This window comes from Theropithecus gelada, chromosome 8, assembly GCF_003255815.1.
Source record: "Theropithecus gelada isolate Dixy chromosome 8, Tgel_1.0, whole genome shotgun sequence".
NCBI classification, from domain to species: Eukaryota; Metazoa; Chordata; class Mammalia; order Primates; family Cercopithecidae; genus Theropithecus; species Theropithecus gelada.
This window is the reverse complement of record NC_037676.1, coordinates 125033972-125060044: the sequence shown is the minus strand read 5'-3', so window position 1 is coordinate 125060044 and position 26073 is coordinate 125033972. Positions and strand designations below refer to the sequence as shown.

At 43.3% G+C, this 26073-nt stretch overlaps 1 pseudogene; it reads right to left on the bottom strand.

The window, feature by feature from the left end:
- Positions 1-7698: 7698 nt before the first annotated feature.
- Positions 7699-21575, bottom strand: LOC112630203 (annotated as a pseudogene).
- Positions 21576-26073: the final 4498 nt, after the last annotated feature.

Sequence of the window (26073 nt, the reverse complement as noted above, 5' to 3'; positions counted from 1 at the left end):
TGACCAGGACTGCAAGTGCCTACTATGTACATGGCTGCCTGGGAGGTGCTTCTTTATGTCATTTAATCTTTTAAACAGCCTTCTGAATAGTATATTGTCTCCTTAATTTGTAGGAGGAAACAGAAGTTTATAGAAGTTTATGAATTATCCATGGGCCATACAGCTGATAAGTTAGAAGCAGGTCTTGAGCCCACATTTGATTGATTACAAATCCTGCCTGCTTCCCACTATACTTGTGGCTTGCAAATTAACTCATGTGCAAACCACCTTCACCAATTTTGTCCCAGCAGCAAAGGTACTACCTATAAATTTTATTCAGCCAGGGTCGTGGCTCACACCTGTAATCCCAGCACTTTGGGAGGCTGAGGCAGGTGGATCATTTGATGTCAGGAGTTAGAGACCAGCCTGGCCAACATGGTGAAACCCCATCTCTACTAAAAAATACAAAACAATAAGCCAGGTTTGGTGGTGAGTGCCTGTAATCCCAGCTACTCAGGAGGCTGAGGCAGGAGAATTGCTTGAACCAGGGAGGCAGAGGTTGCAGTGAGCCGAGATTGTACCACTGCACTCCAGCCTGGTAACAAAGCTAGACACTGTCTCAAAAAAAAAAAAAAAAAAAAAAAAGAAAAGGAAAAGAAAACATTTTATTTACATTGATTCACATTTTTAAAACTTAAATGCACTTATTTCATACTAATACTAAAGAAGCCTTTGTCACAATAGAAACAAGAAAATCCAATATTGAATTTTCAAATGAATCAATGAAAGGTAACAGTGAAAATAAACATGGGGAAAAAAGCCCAGCACTATTGAGCTAGCTAGATACTCTTATTTGCAGAAGGTAGAGATGGAGGGGAAAGGTGTTAGAAAGTTGTTAGAGACAGGGTAGCACCAAACTGAGTTGTTTTTGTTTTTTTTTTCTTTTTTTGAGCTCATTAAAAGGATGGGAAGAGAATTGAAAAGTTATAACTTTCTCCGAGTCAGAGCTATTTTGTCTATACCTGCACATCATTTAAAACCATCTCATGGCCACACATGCTACTAGCGGTACGTATTTCACATGGCTGACACCTGGCTGCCTGCCACAGTTCTTCATGTATGAATCTATTACAATGTTGCTCCATCTGAGAGCATAAGAATCAGTGCCAAGGGTTGAAGAGCTGAATGTTTGTGCTCCCTTGCCCCCCAGTTCATATGTTGAAATCCTAATCCGCGATGTGATCATATTAGGGAGTGGGCGGGGCCTTTGGGAAGTGATTAGATCATGAAGGTGGGGCCTTCATGATGGTGATACTGGAGTGCTGGGTAGAGAAAGGCGGGTCCCTGGCCAGGGCTCCACCCCTACAGACTAGGTGAGGACAGGCACTCCTGGTTTGCATCTAAACGTTGCATTTTCCAAGACCACCCTGGACCACCACACCCTCATCCTGGTCCTATAAAAACCCGAGACTCAGGTAGATACAGGCAGCCAGACTAGAGGGGCAGTTGGAGAAGATTTGGGCCACTGAGAAGCCTGACTCCAGGGGAAAACCATCTTCCTTCTGGCTGCCCCATCTGCTGAGAGCTACTTCCACTCAATAAAACCTTGCACTCATTCTCCAAGCCCACGTGTGATCAGATTCTTCTGGTACACCAAGGCAAGAAACCCGGGAATACAGAAATCCCTCTGTCCTTGTGATAAGGAAGGGGGTCTAATTGAGCTGGTTAACACAAGCCGCCTATAGACAGCTAAACTAAAAGAGTACGCTGTAACACCCACCCACTGGGGCTTCAGGAGCTACAAACATTCACCCCTAGGCACTGCTGTGGAGTTGAAGCCTCACGGCCTGCCCATCTGTACACTCCCATAGAGGTTTGAACAGTGGGGCACTGAAGAAGCAAGCCACACCCTCATTGCATGCCCTGTGAGGGGGACAAGGGAACTTCTCCCATTTTAATGGGATTGGAACCACCAGAGAACTCACTTTCTCTCTCCCTGCTTCCCTCCAAGTAAGGACACAGCAAGAAGATGGCCAGGAAGAGAGCTGTCACCCGAACCTGATCATGCTAGCACCCTGATCTCAGACTTGCAAGCCTCCAAAACTGTGAGAAATAAATGTCTCTTGTTTAAGCCAACCAGTCTCTGGTTATTTGTTCTATAGCAGCCTTACCTGGCTAAGACAGTTCAAGGAACTTGAAATTCTGTAAATACCAACTAACTCATTTCCCTGGCTCCAGTTTTTACCTCTACTATTCATGCTGTCACCAAAACACAGATCTTGCTTGGTCACCTCCTTGCTTACAATCTTTTATTGCTTTCTACTTCTTTGGGGTGGCAGGTGTGATCTTGCGTAAACTTGTCCAAACCAGCATTCCCAGCCCAGTCTTCTGCCTCTTCTCATCTTGTCCTCTACAATTTAACATTGCTGGATTCCTTGTCACTCCCTACATTTTCCATGGTCTTTTCCATCTTTGTAAATGGTGCACCCTGTACCTGGAATGGCTTCCTTCTTCCTCAAGACACAGATCAAATGTCACTTTCTTTAGGAAACCTTCCTGTACTCTCCCAAAGAGAGTTAATCCTGCCTCCTCTGAAGTCCTACAGAACCTTGCACTTAACCTTGAGTTAGCAATTATTGCCCAGTAATCTAGTTACTTCTCTGTATTTGCTGTATCCATTTTACTATACGTCCCTTGTGGATGAGTATTTCGCCATAGTCATCTCTGTGTCCTTGTTTCTTGCCTCTCGTGGGGTATATTGCAGGCAGAATTCAAAGATGACCCCCAAGATTCCCAGTCCCTGATTATTCATTCAACCGTGGATGTAGGTATTGCTGTGAAAAGATTTTGCCGATGTTGTTAAAGTGCCGAATCACTTGCCCTTGAAATATGGAGATTATGAAGATTATCTGGATGGGCCTGATGTAATCGTATGAGTCCTTTAAAAGCAGACAGGTTTCTCTGGCTGGTGGCAGAAGGGAAAGTCAGAGACATTCAAAGAATGAGAGGGATTTTACACGAGGGAGGTTTTCTGTTGCTAAGATGGACCTGAGAGCCACTTCTAAAAGCTGAGAGCAGACCCTGGCTGACAGTTAACAAGACACCTGGGACCTCAGTCCTACAAGCACAAGGAAATGAATTCTGCCAATAACCAATAAGCTTGAAAGAAGACCCTGAGACCTAGATGAGAAGTGCAGCTCTGGCTGACACCTTGATTTCAGTCCAGTGAGACCCTGAGCAGAGAATTCAGTGAGGCCATGACTAGATTTCTGACCTACAGAAATTGTGAGATAGTGAATTTGTGGCGTTTTATGCTACTAGGATTTTGGCAGGTCTTTTTCCCCCATAGAAATAAACAATTGATAAAGGGTAGATACTGAGTAAATGTTTGCTGAATGAATAAGTGAATGAAAACATGCATCATTCAGCAGCCATAGATGACATTTAAGGGGAACACCTTTCCCCACTCCTGGTTTCCAGGAGGAGGGGTTTTCTCCAGAGGATATTTCAGCTTCTCTCTGACTCTGGAAGTGTCTGGCTCAGCTGCACCCTTCCTCCCCGGGGCACTCCCCTGAGACCCTGAGTCTCCTTTGTTCTGCATCTTAGCATGGGTTGGGGCATTCCCCGCAGCACTGCCTACACCTGTGTGGGTATGCCAGCCTCATTCTGGGTTGTGTATTTGCAGCCCACATGGCTAACAGATGATATTATTCAGCTCAGGCTGCCATAAAAATGCCCAGCTGGGTAGCTTAGACAACGTTTTTAGGCAGCTGCCATCTTGCTACGTGCTCTCATGACTACTTTGTGTGTGTGTGTGGAGAGAGAGAGAGAGAGACAGAGAGAGAGATACACACACACACACACACACACACACAGAGAGAGAGAGAGAGAGACAGAGAGAGAGAGATACACACACACACACACACACACACAGAGACAGAGAGAGAGACAGAGAGAGATACACACACACACACACACACACACACACAGAGAGAGAGAGAGAGAGAGAGAGACAGAGAGAGAGAGAGAGAGAGAGAGAAAGCCAGACAGAAACAGAGAAAGCAAGCAAGCAAGCTCTCTAGCTCTCTGGTATCTTTTCTTATAAGGTCCCTAATCCCATCATGAGGACCCCAACCTTATGGCCTCATCTAATCCTAATTACCTCCCAAAGATCCCATCTCCAAACACCAACACACTGGGGAGTAGGGCCTCAACATATGCATTTCGAGGGGACACAAACATTTAATCCATAGTACAGACCTATGACCCCCTCCTTCAGCACGGCTACTAACAGTAACGAAGATAGATGATTCATTGGACCCCATATGTACTCCTTATTTTGTTTGCATACTGGATTGGGAAAATGGGTATTATTTATTCAGGGTAAAGTCCCTTGGAGACCTCAACAGAAGACACAAATTATTGTGGGAATTGTACCAGTGGCAAGACAACATTTTTGCAAATGTTTAGTGATAGTATCACCTCCATCCATATCCTTGTACCCCTTGACTTTCTTCTTCACCCCATCCAAGTAGAGATAAGAATTTTTGACGCTTTTCCCCTCAGAGAAGGAATGAGGTAAAAATTGCATTTTTGAGCAAACTCTTAGCTTTCTAGTTTTAAAAATGTGGATCCCTAGGGGGATGGAAAGAACTTAGGACATGGACAATAAGTTTTAGAGAGAACATAAAAAAGAGAAACCTCACCACTGCCTCTCCCACACCTGGAATGGATGCCTTCGTTTAAGAGAAGAGAGAAAGTTGGAGGGAAAATAATGAGGATGCTGCAGATTCCTTCTCTCTGGATGAACCCCAAGGAGGTGGCAACACCACCCCCAAGGACTGTGGGATCAGATCAGAAGACCTGAGCCATTTCCAGGTAGAGTTCTGGGGGCGGGTAGAGAGACACCAGAGAAAAAATGGTTGCTTAGTGAGGCAGGTGGAGAAAACCCTGCCTTCCCTCTCCTTGGCTGTTCTATAAAGTGACTTTACCACCTTCTATCAGGACATAAGATCTATTTCCCCTGTCCTTGAACCTGGTTGGATTTGTGAGTGCTTTGAGCAATAGTGTGCAGCAAAAATGACTGATTCTATGTGATTTTTGAGGCTGGGTTGCAAAAGGCAATGCAGCTTCTGCAGTGCCTGCTGGGACACTTGAGTTTTGGAAACTTGAGCCACTGTGTAAGAAGTCCATTTCCCTAGAGGCTGCTGTGCTGTAAGGTGACCTCAGCACGTGAGAAGAGGCCTCAAGTCAGCAGCCCCAGGTGAGGTCCCAGCCAGCAACTGGCATCCACTACCAGACAAGGGAGCGATGAGCCCTCCAGATGATTCCAGCCTCCAGCTGTTGAGTCACTCCCAAGGATCAGGTCTTACCAGCTGTTGCCTTAGACATCACTGGAGCAGAGACAAGCCATTCCCATTGTGTCCTGTCTGAATTCCTGAGCCACAAAATAGTGTGCATAACAAAATGGTTGTCTCACACTCCTAAGTTGTGGGGTGGTGTGTGATGCAGCAAGAGTAACCAGTGTAAGGGATGAATGTGGGATGACCCCAAGTGCCCAGGGTGGTGTAGTCCATAGAATAATGGCCCCAGGCTGGGTGCAGTGGCTCACGCCTGTAATCCCAGCACTTTGAGAGGCTGAGGTGGGCGGATCATGAGGTCAGGAGCTTGAGACCAGCCTGGCCAACATGGTGAAACCCTGTCTCTACCAAAAATACAAAAATTAGCCAGGCATGGTGGCACACGCCTGTAATCCCAGCTACTCCGGAGGCTGAGGCAGGAGAATCGCTTGCACCCAGAAGGCAAAGATTGCAGTGAGCTGAGATCGTGACATTGCACTTCAGCCTGGGTGACAGAGCAAGACTCTGTCTTAATAATAATAATAATAATAATAGCCCCAAAGAGGTCCATGTCCTAGTCCCTGGAACCTGTGCATGTGTCCTCTTACATGGCAAAGGGATTTCACAGATATAATTAAGTTAAGGATCTCGAGATGGAAGATTATCCTGGATTATCCGGTGGTTCTAACATGAACACCAGGCTGTTTATAAGAGGGAGGCAAAAGGTCGGAGTTAGAGAAAAAGACATGACCATGAAAGCAAGAGGTCACTGTGATGCAGCCACAAGTGAGGAAGGTAGGCAGCCTTTAAACCTTTTTTTTTTTTGAGACAGGGTCTCACTCTGTCACCCAGGCTGGAGTGAAGTGGTGTGACCTCAGCTTGCTGTAACCTCCACCTCCTAGGCTCAAACGTTCCTCCCACCTCAGCCTCCCAAGTAGCTGGGACCACAGGCGCACGTCACCACACCCTGTTAAAGTAGGCAGCCTCTAGAAAGAGGAAAAGGCAAGACAATGGGCTCTCCTCTGGAGCTTCCCAAAAGGAAGCAGCCCTGCGGACACCTTGATTTTCATCCCATGAGACCCATTTTATTTTATTTTATTTTATTTTATTTTATTTTTATTTTATTATTATTATTATTATACTTTAAGTTCTAGGGTACATGTGCATAACGTGCAGGTTTGTTACATATGTATACTTGTGCCATGTTGCTGTGCTGCACCCATCAACTCGTCAGCACCCATCAACTCGTCATTTACATCAGGTATAACTCCCAATGCAATCCCTCCCCCCTCCCCCCACCCCATGATAGGCCCCAGTGTGTGATGTTCCCCTTCCCGAGTCCAAGTGATCTCATTGTTCAGTTCCCACCTACGAGTGAGAACATGCAGTGTTTGGTTTTCTGTTCTTGTGATAGTTTGCTAAGAATGATGGTTTCCAGCTGCATCCATGATGAGACCCATTTTAGATCTCTGAACTCTGGAACTATAAGAGCATACATTTGTGTCATTTTCAACCATGACGTTTGTGGTAATCTCTCACAGCAGGCATAGGACACTCATCCAAATGGTGTGGATGAGGAATGATGGGGTGATGGATCCTCAAGATGGCAGGGTGCACAGATGACACTCTGAGCATAGGAGGGTGCTTGCCCCCTCTCTCTCCCTACCATCCACCCCCTTGTTGATATCAGGCTCTGTCTGTGTCCCAGAACCTAAACCATCTCCCTGGGGTTCAGTTGAACTGTCTGAGATCATTTTCATGACATTGGCTGAATAGGACCTTAACATAGAAATGAAGTTGCATCATAGAAAGTAAAGAAAGTGGTAAGCCTTGCACATGTGAGTTGAGGATTCTGATTGATAACTGATGTGCACTTAGCAGAAAGTGTGCTTCCCAAGGCAGTGGGTGTATCTACATAGTGGTCACATGGAAACCTAGGCACTTGGACCAGGATTTGCCTGTGGTCTTTTAAGAATTGATCAAAGGTAGCAAAATAAGAATATTAAATTGTGTGTGTGTGTGTGTGTGTGTAGGAAAGGAGCCAATTTATGAAATTAAATAAAGTCAGCCAGGCACGGTGGCTCCCGCCTGTAATCCCAGCACTTTGGGAGGCCGAGGTGGGTAAATCACGAGGTCAGGAGATCGAGACCATCCTGGCTAACATGGTAAAAACCCGTCTCTACTAAAAATACAAAAAATTAGCCAAGCGTGGCGGTGGGCGCCTGTAGTCCCAGCTACTCCGGAGGCTGAGGCAGGAGAATGGCATGAACCCAGGAGGCGGAGCTTGCAGTGAGCCGAGATGGCACCACTGCATTCCAGCCTGGGCAACAGAACAAGACTCCGTCTCAAAAAAAAAAAAAAAAAAAAAAAGAAAGAAATTAAATAAAGTCCACAAAGGAAGTGAGAAACTTGGGCTCAAGCATCCCACCCTTGCTGGGCTCAGCATAGCTGGAGCTCAGCACACCGGGCACCCCACAGTCCCACCCTTCCCAAGATGGGGCTTAAATAGGCCAGGCTCCAGAATGGTGGCTGGGAGTCCCAGGGCTCAGGGCAGACAGAAGTCGGAGAAGTAGGGGTGCTGCAGGGCCTCTTCTGCTGAAATACATTGGACGGGGTTACACTTCAGAAGATTCTGCAGCAGGTCCTTCCCTGTGGCATTGAGTTTGGGCACGACGTACACCAGGAATGTTGTGGCCGGGTACATTGGGTACGGCTTATAGTCTGGCAGCTTGGTCATGGAGGGCCACTGCTCCTCGGTGGGTGCCCCTAGCAGCCAGAGGATCCTCTTCAACTGGTCATCAACATCATTGCCTGGACAAAGAGGCTGCCCAGCATTGACCAGCTCTGCAAAGATGCAGCCAGCTGACCACATGTCAATGGATGTGGAGTACAGCTTGGCCCCAAAGAGGACATCTGGTGGGCGGTTCCACAGTGTGACCACTCCAGGTCAGTAACAGCAGATGGGGATCCCAAAGGCTCGAGACAGGCCAAAATCAGCCCATTTCAGCTCCCCATTCCTGTTAATTAGTAGGTTCTGGGGCTTCAGGTCTCTGTGTAGCACATTGCGGCTGTGACAGAATCCCAGGCCTTTTACCAGTTGGAAGAGGAATGACTTTACAATCTCAGGATCGAGGTCACCATTGCAACTGTCAAAATACTTTTTCAGGTCCTGGTAACAGAATTCAAAAACCAAAGTCAACTTCTTGTTGCCGTGCAGGACATCATGAAACCTGACAATGTTCTTGTGTTTCAGTTCCTTGAGTAGGCAGGTCTCCTGGAGGGCGGAACTCGGCACACACCCTCATCATTGTCATCCAGTCTCATCCATTTCAGAGCCACCATCTCATGAGTCTCCCGGTTTTCGGCCTTGAACACTGTCCTGTAGGTGCCTTCCCCAATCTTCTCCAGTTTCTCGTATTCTACATTGCGGTGGCTGCAGGGGCACCTGTGGGCTCTCAGTTTTAAGACTCAAGAAAATTAAATGTTTTAAAATTTTTATTTAACTTATTCTTTTCTTTAAAGACAGGGTCTCACTCTGTTGTCCTGGCTGGAGTGCAGTGGCATGATCATAACTCCCTATAGCCTCGAACTCCCAGGCTCAAGCAATCCTCCTGCCTCAGCCTCCTGGGTAGTTGGGACTATAGCTGCACGACACCATGCCCAGCTAATTTGAAATGTGTTTTTTTAAGTGACAGCTTTTCATTTTGAAATAGTTTGTCTCATAAGAAGCTGCAAAAATAGTACACAGAGATCGTATGTACCCTTCACCCAGTTTTCCTCAGTGATAACATCTTACATAGCCACAGTACAGTTTTCAAAATGAGGAAGTTGATGTTGGTGAAGACTATACAGGCTTTATTTAGATTTCACTGGTTTTTCATGCATTCTTTAAAAAAATTATTTTTTGCTTCTTTGAAATTTGAGTTTTTTGTAGTTTTTATTTTTTATTTTTTTGAGACGGAGTGTTGCTCTGTCACCAGGATGGAGTGCAGTGGTGTGATCTTGGCTCACTGCAACATCCGCCTCCTGGGTTCAAGCAATTATCCTGCCTCAGCCTCCTGCGTAGCTGGGACTACAGGCGCCCACCACCACACCCAACTAATTTTTGTCTTTTTAGTAGCGATGGAGTTTCACCATGTTGGCCAGGATGGTCTTCATCTCTTGACCTCGTGATCCACCCGCCTCAGGCTCCCAAACTGCTGGGATTACAGGTGTGAGCCACCACTGAGCTGGGCCTGTAGTTATGTTTTAAATTAAGATTTTTATTTTGAGATAATGGCATATTCACAAGCAGAGTGTACCTCTTGTTGCCCTTTTATAGCCACACCTACTTCTTCATCCCTGTTCCCTTCAAAACCACTGGCAACCATTAATCTGTTCACCATTCCCATGATTTTGTCATTTCAGACATCTTTCTTTTTTTTTAATTTTACTTTAAGTTCTGGGATATATGTGCAGAATGTGCAGGTTTGTTGCATAGGTATACATGTGCCATGGTGGTTTGCTGCACCCATCCACCCGTCATTTACATCAGGTATTTGTCTTAATGCTCACCCTCCCCTATTTCCCCACCCCCGACAGGCCCTGGTGTGTGATGTTTCCCTCCATGTGTCCATGTGTTCTCATTGTTCGACTCCCACTTGTGAGTGAGAACATGCAGTGTTTGGTTTTCTGTTCCTGTATTAGTTTGCTGAGAATGATAGTTTCCAGCTTCATCCATGAACTCAAAAGGACAGGAACTCATTGTTTTTTATGGCTGCATAGTATTCCATGGTGTGTATGTGCCACATTTTCTTTATTCAGTCTGTCATTGATGGGCATTTGGGTTGATTCCAAGTCTTTGCTATTGTGAACAGTACTGGAATAAACACACATGTGCATGTGTCTTTACAGTAGAATGATTTATAATCCTTTGGGTATATACCCAGTAATGGTATTGCTGGGTCAAATGGTGTTTCTGGTTCTAGCTCCTTGAGAAATTGCCACACTGTCTTCCACAATGGTTGGACTAATTTTACATAAATGGGAATCATATAGTATGTGACCTTTTAGGACTGGGTTTTTTTCACTCCGATTATTCTCTGGAGATAAATCCAGGTTGTTGCATATTTCAGTAATTTGTTCCTTTTTATTCCTAAGCAGTGTTCTCTGTTTTGGGTGTATTACAGTTTGTTTGACCATTTATGTGTTGAAGGACATAAGAATTATTTCCATTTGGGGTTTATTACAAATAAAGTTGTGATAAACGGTTGTGTACAGGTTTTTGTATGAACTGATGGCTTCATTTATCTGGGATAAATGCCTGGGAGCATGATTGCTGGGTCGCATGGTAAGGGCATGTTTAATTCTGCAAGTGACTGCCAAACTGTTTTCCAGAGTGGTTGTATCATTTTACTTTTCCATCAGTAATGTATGAGTCACTGAGCTTGCCTGCATTTTGTTGTAAATATTTTTTATTTTGGCCTTTCTGATAGGTATGTAGTGATATCTCACTGTGGTTTTAATTTGCATTTCCCTAATGGCTAATGATGTTGAACATTTTTCATGTGTTTATTCGCCATCCATGTCTCTCTGAAAGTGAAAAATAATGTCTCCTGCCCATTATCTAATTGAATTGTTTGTTTTTACACTACTGAGTTTTGAGAAGTCTTTATTTATTCTAGATACTAGTCCTTTCTTGGATAAGTGATTTGCAAATATTTTCTCTACTCTGTAGCCTGCTTTTTCATACTGTTGACATGCTCTTTCACAGAGCAAGAGTTTTAATTTTCGTGAAGTCTGATTTTGAATTTTTTCCTTTTATGTATCATACTTTTGGTATCATGTCTAAAACTCTTTGCCTAGCCCTAGATCCTTAACCCTAGATCCTAAAGATTTTCTTATTCTTTATACATTTTTTTTAGGTTGTTTGTTTGTTTGTTTGAGACAGAGTCTTGCTCTGTTCCCCAGGCTGGAGTGCAGTGGCGCAATTTTAGCTCACTTCAACCTCTGCCTTCCGGGTTCCAGCGATTCTCGTGCCTCAGCCTCCTGAGTAGCTAGGACTACAGGAATGCACCATGATGTCCACCTTCTTTTTGTATTTTCAGTAGAGATGAGGTTTCGCCATGTTGGTCAGGCTAGTCTTCACCTCTTGGCCTCACATGATCCACCCACCTCAGCCTCCCAAAGTGCTGGAATTATAGGTATGAGCCACTGAGCCTGGCCAAAATTTTCTCTTATGTTTCATTCTGAAAGTGTTATAGTTTTTATGTTTTACATTTAAGTCTGTGATCCATTTTGAGTTAATCTTGTATGATTTAGGTTGATGTTCCTTTTTCACCTATGGATGTCCAATTGCTCCATACATTTATTGAGAGAACTCTTTTCTTCATTGAATTGAGTTTGCACTTTTGTCAAAAATCAGTTAGGGATACAGGTGTGGGTCTATTTCTGAATTATCTATTCTGTTCCATTATTCTATGTGTGTATCCCTATACCAGTACCATACAGTTTGGATTACCATAGCTATATAATAAGTCTTGAAACTGAGTAAGTCTTGTAACTGATTCCTCCCACTTTATTCTTCTTTTTCAAGATTATTTAAGCTAGTCTATTTTTTGGTCTGTTTCTGTATATTTTAGAATAATATTGTCTAGGTCTATAACAATCCTTGCTGGGATTAAGATAGGAGCTGCATTAAACCTCTGTGTCAATTTGGGGACAACTGACACTTTTACTAGGTTAAGTCTTCTAATCCATGAATACAATATGTCTCTACATTATTTAGATATTCTTTGATTTTTTTCATTAGCATTGTGTAGTTTCTAGCATACAAGTCCTTACATGCTTTGCTATTTTTATACCTAAGTATTAGTTTTGAGTGATTGTAAATAGTATTTGTATTTTTTATTTTGGTATCCATTTGTTCATTGCTAGTATTAATATGTAAAAATATAGTTGATTGTATGTTTATCTTGTATCCTGCAACTTTAATGAACTCATTTATTACTTTTAGGATTTGTTTGGTAGATTCCTTGGGGTTTTCTTATATAGACAATCATTTATTCTGCAGGAACAGTATTATTTCTTTCTTTTCAGTATATTAATATATACCATTTATTGCCTTCTTGTACTAGCTACGACTTCTAGCACTATGTTCAATAAGAGTGGTGAGAGTGGACACTTTCCTTACTCCCAATCATAGAGGGAAAGCTTTAAGTCTTTCACTATTAAGCATAATATTCGTTATAGGATTTTTGCAAATCCCACTGATCAAGGTGAGGAAATCCTCCACTATTCTTATTTTCTGAGAGTTTTTTTTTAAACTATGAACAGCTGTTGAATTTTGTCAAATGCTGTGTCTGTGTTTATTGATTTGATCATATGATTATCTTCTTTTAGCCTGTTACTATGGTGGGTTATGTTTATTATGTCATGATTGTGCATTGATTCTCAAATATCAAACCAGTCATGCATCTGTGGAATAAAACCCCCTTGGTCATGTATACACAATACACTTTTCATATACTGATTAATTCTATCTGTTAATATTTTATTAAGGATTTCTATGACTATGTCTAACATTACGTCCATATTCATGAGGGATATTGGTCTGCAGTTTTCTTTTTTGTATTGTCCTTGGGTTTGAGATGATGGTAATACTAGCTTCATAAAACAAATTGAGAATTGTCCCCACTTCTATTTTTCAGGGAGTCATTGTACAGAATTGTGTTAATCCTTCTTTAAACATTTGGTAGATTCTTTAGTGAGACCATCTGGGCCTGTGGATTTCTTTTTTTGGAGTTTAAAAATTATTGGTTCAATTTTCTTAATATCATAGGGCTATTCAAATTATCTGTTTCATATTGAGTGCACTATGGTGGCTTGTGTTTTTAGATGAACTGGACCATTTTGTCTAAGGTATTAAATTTATGTGTGTAGAGTTGTTCATAGTATTCCTTTATTATGCTTTTGATGTTTTCAGGATCTGTAATGACATCCTCTGTTTCATTCCTGATATCGGTAATTTGTGTCTTCTCTCTTTTTCCTTTGTCAGTCTTGTTAGAGGTTTTACAGTTGTATAGCTCTTTCTTTCTTTTTTTAACTTTTATTTTAGGTCGGGGTACATGTGCAGGTTTGTTATGTAGGTAAACTTGTGTCATGGAGGTTTGTTTTACAGATTATTTCATCACCCAGGTATGAAACCTAGTGCCCATTAGTTATTTTTCCTCATCCTCTCCCTCCTCTGGCCCTCCACCTTTTGGTAGGCCCCAGTGTATGTTCCCCTCTCTGTGTCCATGTGTTCTCATCATTTAGCTCCCACTTATAAGAGAGAATATGCAGTATTTAGTTTTCTGTTCCTGTGTTAGTTTGCTAAGGATGATGGCCTCCAGCTCCATCCACATTCCTGCAAAAGACATGATCTCATCCTTTCTTATGGCTGCATAGTATTCTCTGGTGTATATGTACCACATTTTCTTTATCCAGTCTACCACTGATGGGCATTCAAGTTGAATCCATGTCTTTGCTATTGTGAATAGTGCTGCAATGAAAATACGTGTGCACGTGTCTTTATGATAGGGAGATTTACACTCCTTTGGGCATATATCTAGTAATGGGATTGCTGGGTTGAATGGTATTTCTGGTTTTAGGTCTTTGAGGAATTGCCACACTGTTTTCCACAATGACTGAACTAATTTACACTCCCACCAACAGTGTATAAGTGTTCCTTTTTCTCTGGACCTTGCCAGCACCTGTTATTTTTTTGACTTTTTAATGATGGCCATTCTGACTTGCGTGAGATGGTACCTCATTGTGGTTTTGATTTGCATTTCTGTAATGATCAGCTTGTTTTCACGTTTGTTGATTGCATGTATGTCTTTTTTTGAGAAGTGTCTGTTTATGTCCTTTGCCCACTTTTTAATTGGGTTGTTTATTTGTTTCATGTAAATTTGTTTGAGCTCCTTATAGATGCTGGATATTAGACCTTTGTCAGATGTGTAGTTTGCAAACATTTTTTCCTGTTCTGTAGGTTGTTTGTTTACTCTGTTGATAGTTTCTTTTGCTATGAAGAAGCTCTTCAGTGCATAGTTCTTTCTAAAGAAAGAACTAGCTCCTTATTTCGTTGCATTTTTCTTTGTTGGTTTTCTCTTTTCAATTTTATTATATCAGTTTCTGGTTTTATATTAGTGTATTAGTTCGTTTTCACGCTGCTGATAAAGACATACCCGAGACTGGGTAATTTATAAAGAAAAAAGTTTTAATGGACTCACAGTTCCACATGGCTGGGGAGGTCTCACAGTGATGGCGGAAGATGAAGAAAGAGCACAGGGACTTCTTACATGGTTAAGGGCAAGACAGAATGAGAACCAAGTGAAAGGGGTTTCCTTATAAAACCATCAGATCTTGTGAGATTTATTCCTATCACGAGAGCAATATGAGGGAAACCGCCCCCATGATTCAATTATCTCCCACCAGGTCCCTCTCACAACATGTGGGAATTATGGGAGCTACAGTTTAAGATGAAATTGGAGAGGGGACACAACCAAACCATATCAATTAGTATTTGATTTCTGCTTGCTTCGAATTTACTTTTCTTTTCTTTTTCCAGGATCTTATGGTGGAAGCTTAGCTTATTAATTTGAGACTTTTCTTTCTTTCTTTTCTAATGTATGCATTTAATGCTATAAATTTACCTTAGCACTGCTTTAGCTGTGACCCACAAATTTTCATGTTTGATTTTAATTTTTATTCAATTCAATGTAATTTAAAAAATTTCCTTTGAAACCTTCTCTTTGACCCATGAATTATCTAGAAGTGTGTTGCTTAGTTTTTAAGCATTTAGAAATTATTCCATTATCTTATCATAATTGATTTCTAGTTTGACTTCACTGAGTTTGGAAAATATACTGTTTATGATTTTCATTCTTTTAACTTTGTTAAAGTTTTTTTTGAAGCCCAGTCTATGGTTTATTCTGGTATATATTCCATGGACACTCAAATAAATGTGTATTCGGCTGTTACTTGAGAAGAGTGTTCCAGCTATGTCTATTAGATTTTATTGGTTGACAGTGTTTTGAGTTCTATATGCTTGATTTTTGTCTAATTGTTTTTATCAATCATTGAGAGGACAGTGTTGAAGTCTCTAACTATAATTGTGGATTTGTCTAGTTCTCCTTTTCATCCTATTAATTTTTACTTCACAGATTTTGGAGTTCTGTTGCTTGGTGCATACGCAATGATCTAATTTGGGGTTAACTCAGCGTTTTGAATCCCTAGTTCTATGTCTCTTCACCAACTTGGGATGTTTTCAGCCATTATTTCTCTGGGTAATCTTTCATCCCCGTTCGCTTTCTCATCACTTTCTGGGACCCCAATGACACAAATGTTAGATCCTTTGCTACCATCTGGCAGGTCCCTGAATTTTATTATTATAATTTTTTTCAATCTATTTTCTGTCTTGTTCAGATTGTTCTGTGTTTAAATTCACTGATTATTTCCTCTGCTCTTTCATTGTACTTTTGAGTCCAGCCACTGAGGTTTTATTTTCAGGTCTAAAATTTCCACTGGGTTTACCTTTGTATTTTTTATAGCTCTTTGCAGAGACTTTTTATTTCTTTCCTGAGATGCTCTGTTTTTTTATTTGTTTGCAACAAGCTCATATTTGCTCTATGAAGCATTTTTATCATGGGTGTTTTAAAATAATTGCCAGGGAATTCTAACATAATTTCATTATCTCTACGTGGGCATCTAGTGATTTTTTTTTTTCATTCAATTTGACATCTTCCTGGTGCTTGGTATGACAAGTGATTTTTGAAACATGGGAATTTTAAGATTAGATTATGAAACTCCGCTCTTATTGAAACCTTCTGTTTTAACTGGCTTTCTCTGACATCACTCTGGCAGAAGAAAGAAGAGGGGCTCTGCCTTGTTACTGCCAAGTGATGACGGAAGTCCAGGTTCTCCACTTGGCCTCTGTAGGTACCTGAAGGAAGAACTACCTGTGACTTCTGTGCCCAGGTAGGTATTCAGTGACACCGTGATGGGAATGACTTTGTTACTGATGGATTATGCTGAAACTCTCACCTCTCTACCACTTTGGTGGGAAGAGGAGGGACACCTCATTACTACTGGATGAAGTTGGAAGTCCAGGCTCTCCACATGGTCTCCACTGAGATGAATGGTGATAAAAGTCCTGATCTTTTCTTCACCTTTTCTGATACTGTCCTTAGTATAGCCCCACAAGGGTAGAGGTCTCAGTTCCTTAGTCTGCCTTTGTTGGCATGAGTGGGGGCAGGACCACAGTGTTTTTCTGTGGTGATTGGCTGGAGAGGAGTGGTTATTATCTAAAAGTTTTTTGTCTTGCTAGGCTGCCCCTTTCTTGGTCCTTTGGCTGGAGAGAGTGGGTTTTGGTTGAGTTTTGCTGGGACTTTTTTTGTCTGTGCCTGTTAGTGTTTGCAGGTAGTTGACTTCAACTCCAAGTCCAGAGTGTATCAGGCAAGAGAAAACCCAGGGAAATCACTGCCCAGTTGGTCATTGTTCCTCAGGTCCCAAGTTTCCTAGCTGGTCCACTTCCTTCTCTCCAAGCCTGAGTCTTTTAATGTTTGTTTTGCATATAATACTCAGGGTTTTTAGTTGTATCTTGCAGGCAGAAGCTCCAAACAATGGGATTCTAGGATTACCATAAGCACTTTGAGCCTGTCTGATGGTGATTATGCTAGCATTGCCTTATAAAGGATATTCAGTTGCTCTTAGGAAGGGAACTGGGCACTTCAGGGACATCCTGGCTGGAAGGCCTGCTTTTGGCTTAATCTGGATCTTTAAAGGGTCATAATTCATGTCCCTTTTAGAGAAATCAAGGAACATGTCAGTCAGCACTGACACAGGGTGTCCAAGCTTGTCTTTTGAGTTTGGAAAGTTTCGTGAAAGTTTGAAACTTCGAGTATGAGATGTGAAAAGAGCCCCAAGAAAGATTCAGCCAATGTAGCCTGCTGTGTGTCCTCGAGCAATCCATTTCAACTTCCTGGGCCTCAGTTTCTCCACCTTAAACTCAGGAAAGACAAGGATGGACCAGCTCGGAGTTTCTACACTTCTGCCATTTACAGAGCACCAGCTTGAGTTTGCTGTGACAGTACCTTCTGCTTCTCCATTTACTGAAGACTTTGCTCCAAATGGACTCACTTGAAAGACGAAAATTCATGTTGCTGTGGGACGTGTGCCCTTTGGCAGGAGGATGGCTGTGCTGACTCAGCACACGCAGGACCAGCGCTTAGTCATGGGGCCCTCTGAGGTTGCAAGCCCAGCCTGAAAGAAATGGTCACTGGGGCTTATCAGGTCAGGTTGACCTCTCGACCCTAACTCAGATGCTGAGGAAGCATGTCCCGCACACAGCAGGTGGTTATGAAGCTTTCCAAACACAGACGCCACATGCTCCACGTAGCCTCCATGGTAGTTCACACTCCCCGGACTGTAGACAGAACATCTGTTGTTGGTTCATGCGAAAACTTCCAAACATGCCCCTCCTCCCTCCCTCCAGTTCTAAGGCACTTAATTTAAAAAAAGCTTCCCTTATTCCTAAACATTGTGGAGCAAACATTTAACATCATCCTGTTGCCTTTAACACACCTTCTGCTCATCCTCCCATGACAAAATGTTGCTTGCCAACACAGTTATTCTTGAAAGGAAAGTGAATTAAAATTCATCTCCTTGGGAGCACTTGTGAGGAGAAGAACTTCATGGCCCCCTGTGTTCATTGGAGAGTTTCTGAGGACCCAGCACAACTGGGGATTAGCTACATAGCACCACACACCAGTCAGCCCCTCTCAATTGCCTCCCAGGATGGAACTCAGGAGCTGCCAGGGTGGGTGACTACCCCTCGGCAGGCCAGGTTTCCAGCTGGGAGCAGGATGACTCCTCGGAGGGCTGGAAAGGCAGTTAGCACATCCCAGCTGGGGCTGAGTGTAGGACTCTTGTTTCTTTCTTCAACTCATTCACTACCTGTCGAAAATGCTCAATTCCATTGTTTTGAAATGTCCTAACCTATGAAGGCAGCATCCCTGCCTTTTCTGTTCCCTGTTGCATCTTCAAACATTTAGAATTGTGTCTGGCTCTGGCATATAGTAGATGCTCAATAAATATTTGTTGGATGAGTAAATTCCATAGTTGTCTTCACCGAACTCTAAGTTCTATTTGTCAAGGACCATTTCTGTCTTATTTAATCTCTAAGGCTTAATATGGTATGGGGCATGTTGTATATGATCAATAACTATCTATTGAACTGAGCTGTTTCTGGGACATTCCTATTACTCCTTAGGAGAGTCTCCATGGCCTTGCTGTTAGGAGCAGGGCTTTGGAGTCAAGCAGTCCCGAGTGAGAATACTTACTCAGCTACTTTTTCTCTGGGGATCTTGAGGCACGTACTTTCAGCTCCTTGACTCTCTGCATCCTATGGGAAAGACAGGGATAATAATACCTACTAACTTTCTTCAATGCATGGGGTTGTTGTAGAGTTAAATTGCAGGGGGCATAACACTTAATAAATGATAATTATAATTGTTGCTGTTGACATTGTGTCTCACTTCTATTTCTCAGGCAGATAATTGTGCCCACACTACGTGGCTGGATTTTAAGTGGAAAAGGTGACCTGGTAATGTGTCGGGGAGAGCTGGACAGTGCCTGAGCTCTGCTTCTAGGCCGATGACTCTCAGTCTGGAGCCCAAAGGGTGATCTGGGTGCTTTGAGAATCACTCACAGGTTGTAAAAGAGCCCAGTGGAAATCCCAATTGTCCTTGATGAAAATGCATTGTGCTGGGGGGAAGGGGAGTGGGGGAGGGGCGGTGCATGCTGATGGGTATGGATCAAATCCACACAAGACTTCAAGAAAACAAGGAATCCATCATTACATAATAAGTGCTGTCCTGTAGACAAAAGATTTCCATGACTGGAGGTTTTGAGGGGAAATAACAAAGGGACCTAAACATTGTTATTTAATGACTCTCAGTCTTCACTTCTCCCTGAGGGCTAGAACACCGATAGAGTAAAGCCCAGTGGTTAAGTTTAGAAGCTCTTGACTCCCTCCTGCAAGGGAAGCCTGACTCTTCAGTGTACTGCCTTGGGCAAATTACTGCCCCCCTCCTTTGTCCTCATCTATAAAATGGAGATAATAGTAGTCATGTTGATTATGAGAGTTAAATGAAACAATTCATATAAAGAGCTTAAAGCAACACCTGGCCCACAGTAGATGGTTGCCTGTCATTTTTGAATCATCCTGATTGCTTTTCCTTTTTCCCAGGTGATACTCTCCAGTCAACTTGCTGGCTTCCCGCTCACCACCTATCATGTTCTCCTGACTCAGGCTGATTGTGGGGAGCAGGTGTGGACCCAGCACTTGCCTGGGGCCTGCCTTGATGGTGTCAAGGGAGGATGACCTCAGCCCCTGCATGCTCCCTGATGACTGCGGCCTTCTATTTATACACGGAGCACTGGGCTTGCCTGGAGAATGCCAACATTGCATCTGCGACGCCATCAGCTTGTCTGTTACCTGGAGTCTGAAATCATCCTTTGCTGTTATTATCCTAAAGGCTCCCAGAAGGTCGAATGGCAGAGCTGATGTCAGGATCACAAAAGCCTCTTAAATCTTACCAATAGCAGTTGTCATGACCATGTCCAGTGCAGGAAACATTGGTCCCAGTGCTTGAATTCGCTCCTTTTTTACTATTATCTCTTGCTCAGTTTCTACAAAATCTCTTAGAAGTGGAACTTAGAAGTGGAACTACTGGAACTAAGCATGTGTTGCAATTTTTTTTTTAATCTGTTTTATGAGCAAGCAAGTTTTAGAACGTGGAGCTGACACACCATTTCTAAGACTTATAGTAACCCCAAGAGTTGGACAATGACAATGCCGGGACAGGGCCTTGAGAAAAGCGAGTGGTGGAGGGTTCCTTTCTAGGAGGATTTGAGAACCAGTCAAATGCATTATTCCACCAACAGCTTCCTCTTCATCTTATGTGTTCAATACTCTCAGTCCTGTGGATTAAGCCTTTGCTTAAGGCAGGCAGCATCATATGGTAGAATGAACCTGGCAAAATCAAACACATCTCAAGTCAGGTATCAGTTCTGAAATTTATAAGCTGTGTGACCAAGAAAAGTTACTTACCATTTCTGAGTCTCGGCATCTTCACCTGTAAAATGAGGCTAATACCTTCACCCAACTTATAGAGTGGTTGTGAGGATTACATAAACCTATCAATGTAAGCACACAATATACATTAGCTATTATATTAATATGTTAGCTATTATTATTGTTATTAACTTCAAGGCCATAGAACCCCAAATGCCAAATGTTGACTGGACACAGAGGGATAAAAGCAATGCTCTGGAAGGAGAAGAAGATGTGGTAAGGCTGGGACTCTAGACCCAGCAGACAGGGGTCGGTATAAGGCCCCAGGAAGCCAGGGCAAGGGGTGAGAAGGTGATGCAATAATGCCAGAGATAACCTTTGTCTGTTTCCCAGTGTGGCCGGGGCCAGCTTGGTTAATGGTTAAGTGAGTGGCACCTGCAATGGCATAGAAGGCCTTCTTGTGCACTTGGGACTAAACGTGACTGGTGAAAAACATTCTCCCAATTAGCCAGGCGTGGTGGCATGCGCCTGTAGTCCCAGTTACTCAGGAGGCTGAGACAGGATAATCTCTTGAACCCAGGAGGCGGGGGTTGCAGTGAGCCGAGATCGTGCCACTGCACTCCAGCCTGGGCAATAAGAGTGAAACTCCATCTCAAAACAAACAAAATACACACACACACACACACACACACACACACACACACACTCCCCTAGAGAGGAGGCTCCTCGGGTTGTCTCTGCTGGAAGGGCTGTGTAGAGTGTGATCAGGAACTCCCCTTCCACTGTGGAGAAGCTCTGACATCATTGCCATTGTTGCTGCAGCCATTGTTGCCACTGTCCTCTCTCCACAGTAGCCACTAGCGTATGAAGTACCAGGTACTGTGCTAAGACATGCATTGACATGCATTTTCTCTTTGCAACAATACTATGAGAGACATAATATTATCTTACTGATAAGGAAACTGAGACTCAAAAAAGAGAATTGCTTAAGGTGGCACAATGACTAAGTGGTAGACCTGGGATTTGAACCAGGTCTTCGAGTAACTCCAAATCAATATCTTTACTCACTACACTATAAAGCATGTTACCATCACTATCACCTTCATTACTGCCATCATCGCCGCTGCCACCACCATCACTAGCACCAGTACCATGATCATCGTTATCATCAATTTCACAAAAAGCAAAATCACGCACTGTATGTCATCTCTTTTAATATTCACAACATGATGAATATGATTACATCATCTCCATCTTGTATGTGGATTAAATGAGTTGTTTAGAACAGTAACTGGCATATACTAAGCTCTTAATGAGTCTTGTTTATTGTTTACTATTAACAACTTGATACAACCCAGTTCAGATCCACTGGTGAAGTCACTGGGCCTTAACCTGGGCCAAAGCTCCTCCCTGGGCTCTACGGTAAGGAGGAGTGTGATCCCTGAATGTCTCACCACTGCCCCCCTGTAATGTGACCCATGTGGCCTCTGACTCGTGGATTGCTGAAGAGGTGTGCATGAGTTGGCCCCAATGACACTGCACCCATGCGACTAATGTTTGGGATGAACAACCTCTCTGCCTGTATAAGAAGCCTTTGCACAGAGTCCTAAGATGAGGCTAGGAAGGTAGAACCCCATAAAGTCCACCTCCCAGGTGCCACCTTGGGTAGGTTTTGTGTTGCTGGCTGGTTCTCCTTTAGGTTGTTGTTGTCGTACCTGGGGTACCCCAGTTCTGCTTCTGGGAGTGCGTGGCTTATGCACCTGGGGCTCCTCTTCTCCCATCAGTTTCTTTCTCCATTCCCCTCCCCTTGGGGTCATCCATACTTTACTTACCTCACGGCTGCTCTTCTAGGAGTTTTATTTTTTACAAATAATACCTGAGGCTTGTATTTCAGTGATGCTTTGCCTCACTTGTTCAGAGTCCAGATTTTTCAAAACATGCTAGGTATCTGACTGGAAAACCTGGCAAATTTTTGGTCTTGAGTACTGTAACTGTAACTTTCCCAGTACCATACAGCAGCGAAGGATGGTGTGTGGCGGTGGGGTGGGGAGGCCAGGGCAAGTCCCAGGTCTGGCTGGACTTAGATCCCTCCATGAACACTTACCCATTCTGGGGGTGACCCTGCCCCAGAATTCATGGGGTACTACCCGGTGGCTTAGATGGGGTGTATGTCTCACCTTCCACACCCAGTGATTCTTCTCATATAAAGTCACATGGAGGGAGCCCTGAGACCCCAACTCCCAGTTTTTCTGATTTCTGGACATGCAGCCTCAAAGATGACATTGTAAAGGCATGCATATAAAAGGTGGACATTAAAGCAAGATGGACGTATGTTGGAGGCAGAGATGGGGTACCTGCTCATTGCCTGCATGCTATTGTGCACGTGTGTGTGTGTGTGTGTGTGTCACTCCAAGAAACCACAGGTATGCAATGTTTTGAGTAGGCCAGAGTTTTACAGCTGGACAGACCTAGAGTCTAGTTCTGTCCACCCCAAACCCCCTCCCTTCCCATCATTAACTGTGTGGGAGACAGAATAAAGGTAGTTATAAGTGTAGGTTCAGGAATTTAGTTTGCCTGGGTTCAAATTCTGCTTGTATTGCTTATGTCAGTGAAATCTTAGGCAAATTGTTTGGTCTCTCTCAGCCTCAGTTTCCTCACCTGTAAAATGGAGATGATAATTATACTGACCTATATGGCTGTTGTGACAATCCAGTGAGATAAATGTGTATCAAGTACTTATCTCAGGGCCTGCAGTGTAAACTTGAATGAATCATAGCTGTTAGTTTCTATGCACATCTTATGAGGCCACTAACTGTTCCTGGTCCCTCTCTTTCTTCTGTAACTGCGTCTGAGGAGGGAGACTGAGAGGCCTCTGACCTGCTTCACTTCACCTTGCCACTCCGCTGATCTGACCCGAAGATATCTCATTTGCCTGTCAGAGTCCTGTGAACAGAGGACAAAATTCTTGGCACTATTTGCCGAACCTCTTAGTCAAGATGTCAGCCACGTCTCTGCTGCTTTTCCTCGCTTTCTTGGCTTCATAATTTCTGATCCAATAACTTGGCCCATTGACCTCAGATTTTGCTGTGAGAGTGGGTTTTGCAGGCTTTTCCCAGCTGCACCCTTTGCTGGAGATGTCCTCGGGCCAGCAAAGTTCTTTGTTCTCTTCTCTAATGCAAGGCAGATGCCATCCACCTAAAGGATGCGAGAAAGAGACTTTGTAGTTTGGTTTCTCTGGTTCTATTCTCTGTTCAGTAGTTGCTGAGGACATTGGCCATCCCTTGAGGGTCTCAGTTTAACTTATGGCACCTGAAAAGGTTTGGCTGTGTGTCCCCAACAAAATCTCATTATAGCTCCCATAATCCCCACGTGTTGTGGAAGGGACCCAGTGGGAGACGATTGAATCATGGGGGTGGGTCTTTCCCATGCTGTTCTCTGATAGTGAATGGGTCTCACGAGATCTGATGGTTTTAAAAATGGCAGTCTCCCTGCACAAGCTCTCTCTTTTTGCTGCTGCCATCCACGTAAGACGTGACTTGCTCCTCCTTGTGTTCCGTCATGATTGTGAGGCTTCCCCAGCCACATGGAACTGTTAGTCCAATTAAACCTCTTTCTTTCGTAAATTGCCCAGTCTCATGGATGTCTGTATCAGCAGCGTGAAAATGGATGAATGCAGCGTCTAATGCTCCTGCGTCCACAGGTGAGTTGGCACAGGTGGGGGTGGGTGGGGGTGCGCTAGATCCATAGGACCTGCAGGAGCTCTCTGAAGAAGGGGCTCAGCACGTGGCTCCAGGTATGGATGGCAGGATTCCTCTCTTCCTCACTCAGACCTTCAAAGAAGAGAGGGAAAGGTGGAAGTAACTGAGAGACTCCTTGCTCTTCCAACACCAGGGGTGGATGGAACACAGGGAATACTCAGATGCCATTCCCTGCCCACTTCACCAATGGGACTGTGACTGTAGTCATCAGGTGGTTCTACCCAGCTCAGGTGACCCTGTCACTTAGGCTACCCTTGACTATCTCATCCCACAAGAGGCAGCATAGCATGGTGGAATGACATAGGTTTGGCATTGGAGTGACTTGGGCTTGCATCCTGGTCTTACCCCTTATTGTCCATGTGACACTGGACAAGTTACTTAACCTCTCTGGATCTCGGTTTTCTCATATGAAAAATGAGAGTAATTATATACACTTTGTAAGTTTATGTGAGGATCGAAGTGAAATGACACGTGAATGGTGTAGATACATACCATTCAATAAAAAAGTGGTTATTAAAGATACCTGATAAGATTATTTTAACTTGTGACACTAAAGAGAAAATAAACTGAGTGGTTGAGAATGACAAGAGTCGCTATATAGAATAAGCTAAATGTGTTTATAGCTGTACTATGATGTGGGCTTGGTGTTCGCTGCTAATTCTCTCCTTTCCTGAACATTGATGAAACTGATAGACAGGGGATGTCTTTGTTCTCCTTCCTGATCTCCTTTGCTGTCTTTGAGCTGGTTCTGAGGCATGCACTGATCCATTTCCACATGCTACATCTCTCCCTGCTGATTCATGCCAGAACAGTTTCTTTCTTGCATCAGAGCTAATAAAAGAGTTACAGAGAATTCTTGGCCTCTCTGTCTTGTAATTCCAAACTTCAAAGAACAGGGTCTTCCCCAACATCATGTCTATAGCAACAGCGATCTATGTTTCTATTAGCAACTGTACAGATCCAAGCAAATACTGACTGCACAAATCTCCATAGGTCTGCAAAGTCCTGCTCCAGCACTCAGTGAATGTCGCTGGAGCTGTTTTTTCTTTTTTAAAATAAGCCCTTTAATATTGAAATAATTATAGATGCACATGAGTTGCAAAGATAGTACAGAGAGGACACATGTACCATTCACCCAGTTTCCCCTAATGATTACATTTGACATACCTAGGGTACAACGTCAAAACTGGAAAATTGACATGGGAGCAATTGTGAGCATTGTTCTATGTTATTGATCACATGTGCAGATTTGTGTAATCACTGCCACAAACTAGATATAGAATTATTCCATCACTTAGGCAATGATCTCCCTCTTGCTACCTAGCCCTTTATGGTCACATCTACCCACTCTTCCCCGACCATTCATAACTCTTGGCAACCACTAGTCTACTTTCCAAACTGGGATACTTTTGGGAGTAGAAGGGGATGCCACAAGCCATCAATTGTTATGCTAGGACAACAGGTGTAAACTGGGATATTTGATCTCCTAACCAAATGTTTTGTTTCTGGGGGTGTGGTTTGGAATGGAGTGGCGAGTGAAGCTTTCAGTGAAGTTCTACAGCTTGGGATGAAACATTTTTCAAGAGCTGTGTGAGAGATTTTCCCCTTTGCGTGTAGGGAGCTTCCATTGTCCTGCTGTGTAGTATGTGCCCCAGCATCTACTCATTCTACACTCTTGCTTGCAAGACAGTAGAGTAGCTTCTGCTTTCTATGGAACTACCTGGAGTACAGGTTTAAGGGTAATTCCTTGTTTTGCACCTACCTCAACCCACTGTGTTCTGCCCTGCACTCCCATTGCACCATGAAATCATAATCACTCAAGTTATCACTGACTCTTCGTTGCTACACCCTGTCCTTGAAAGGTTGGAATTTTCCAGAATATTGGCTCAAGCTCTTCTCT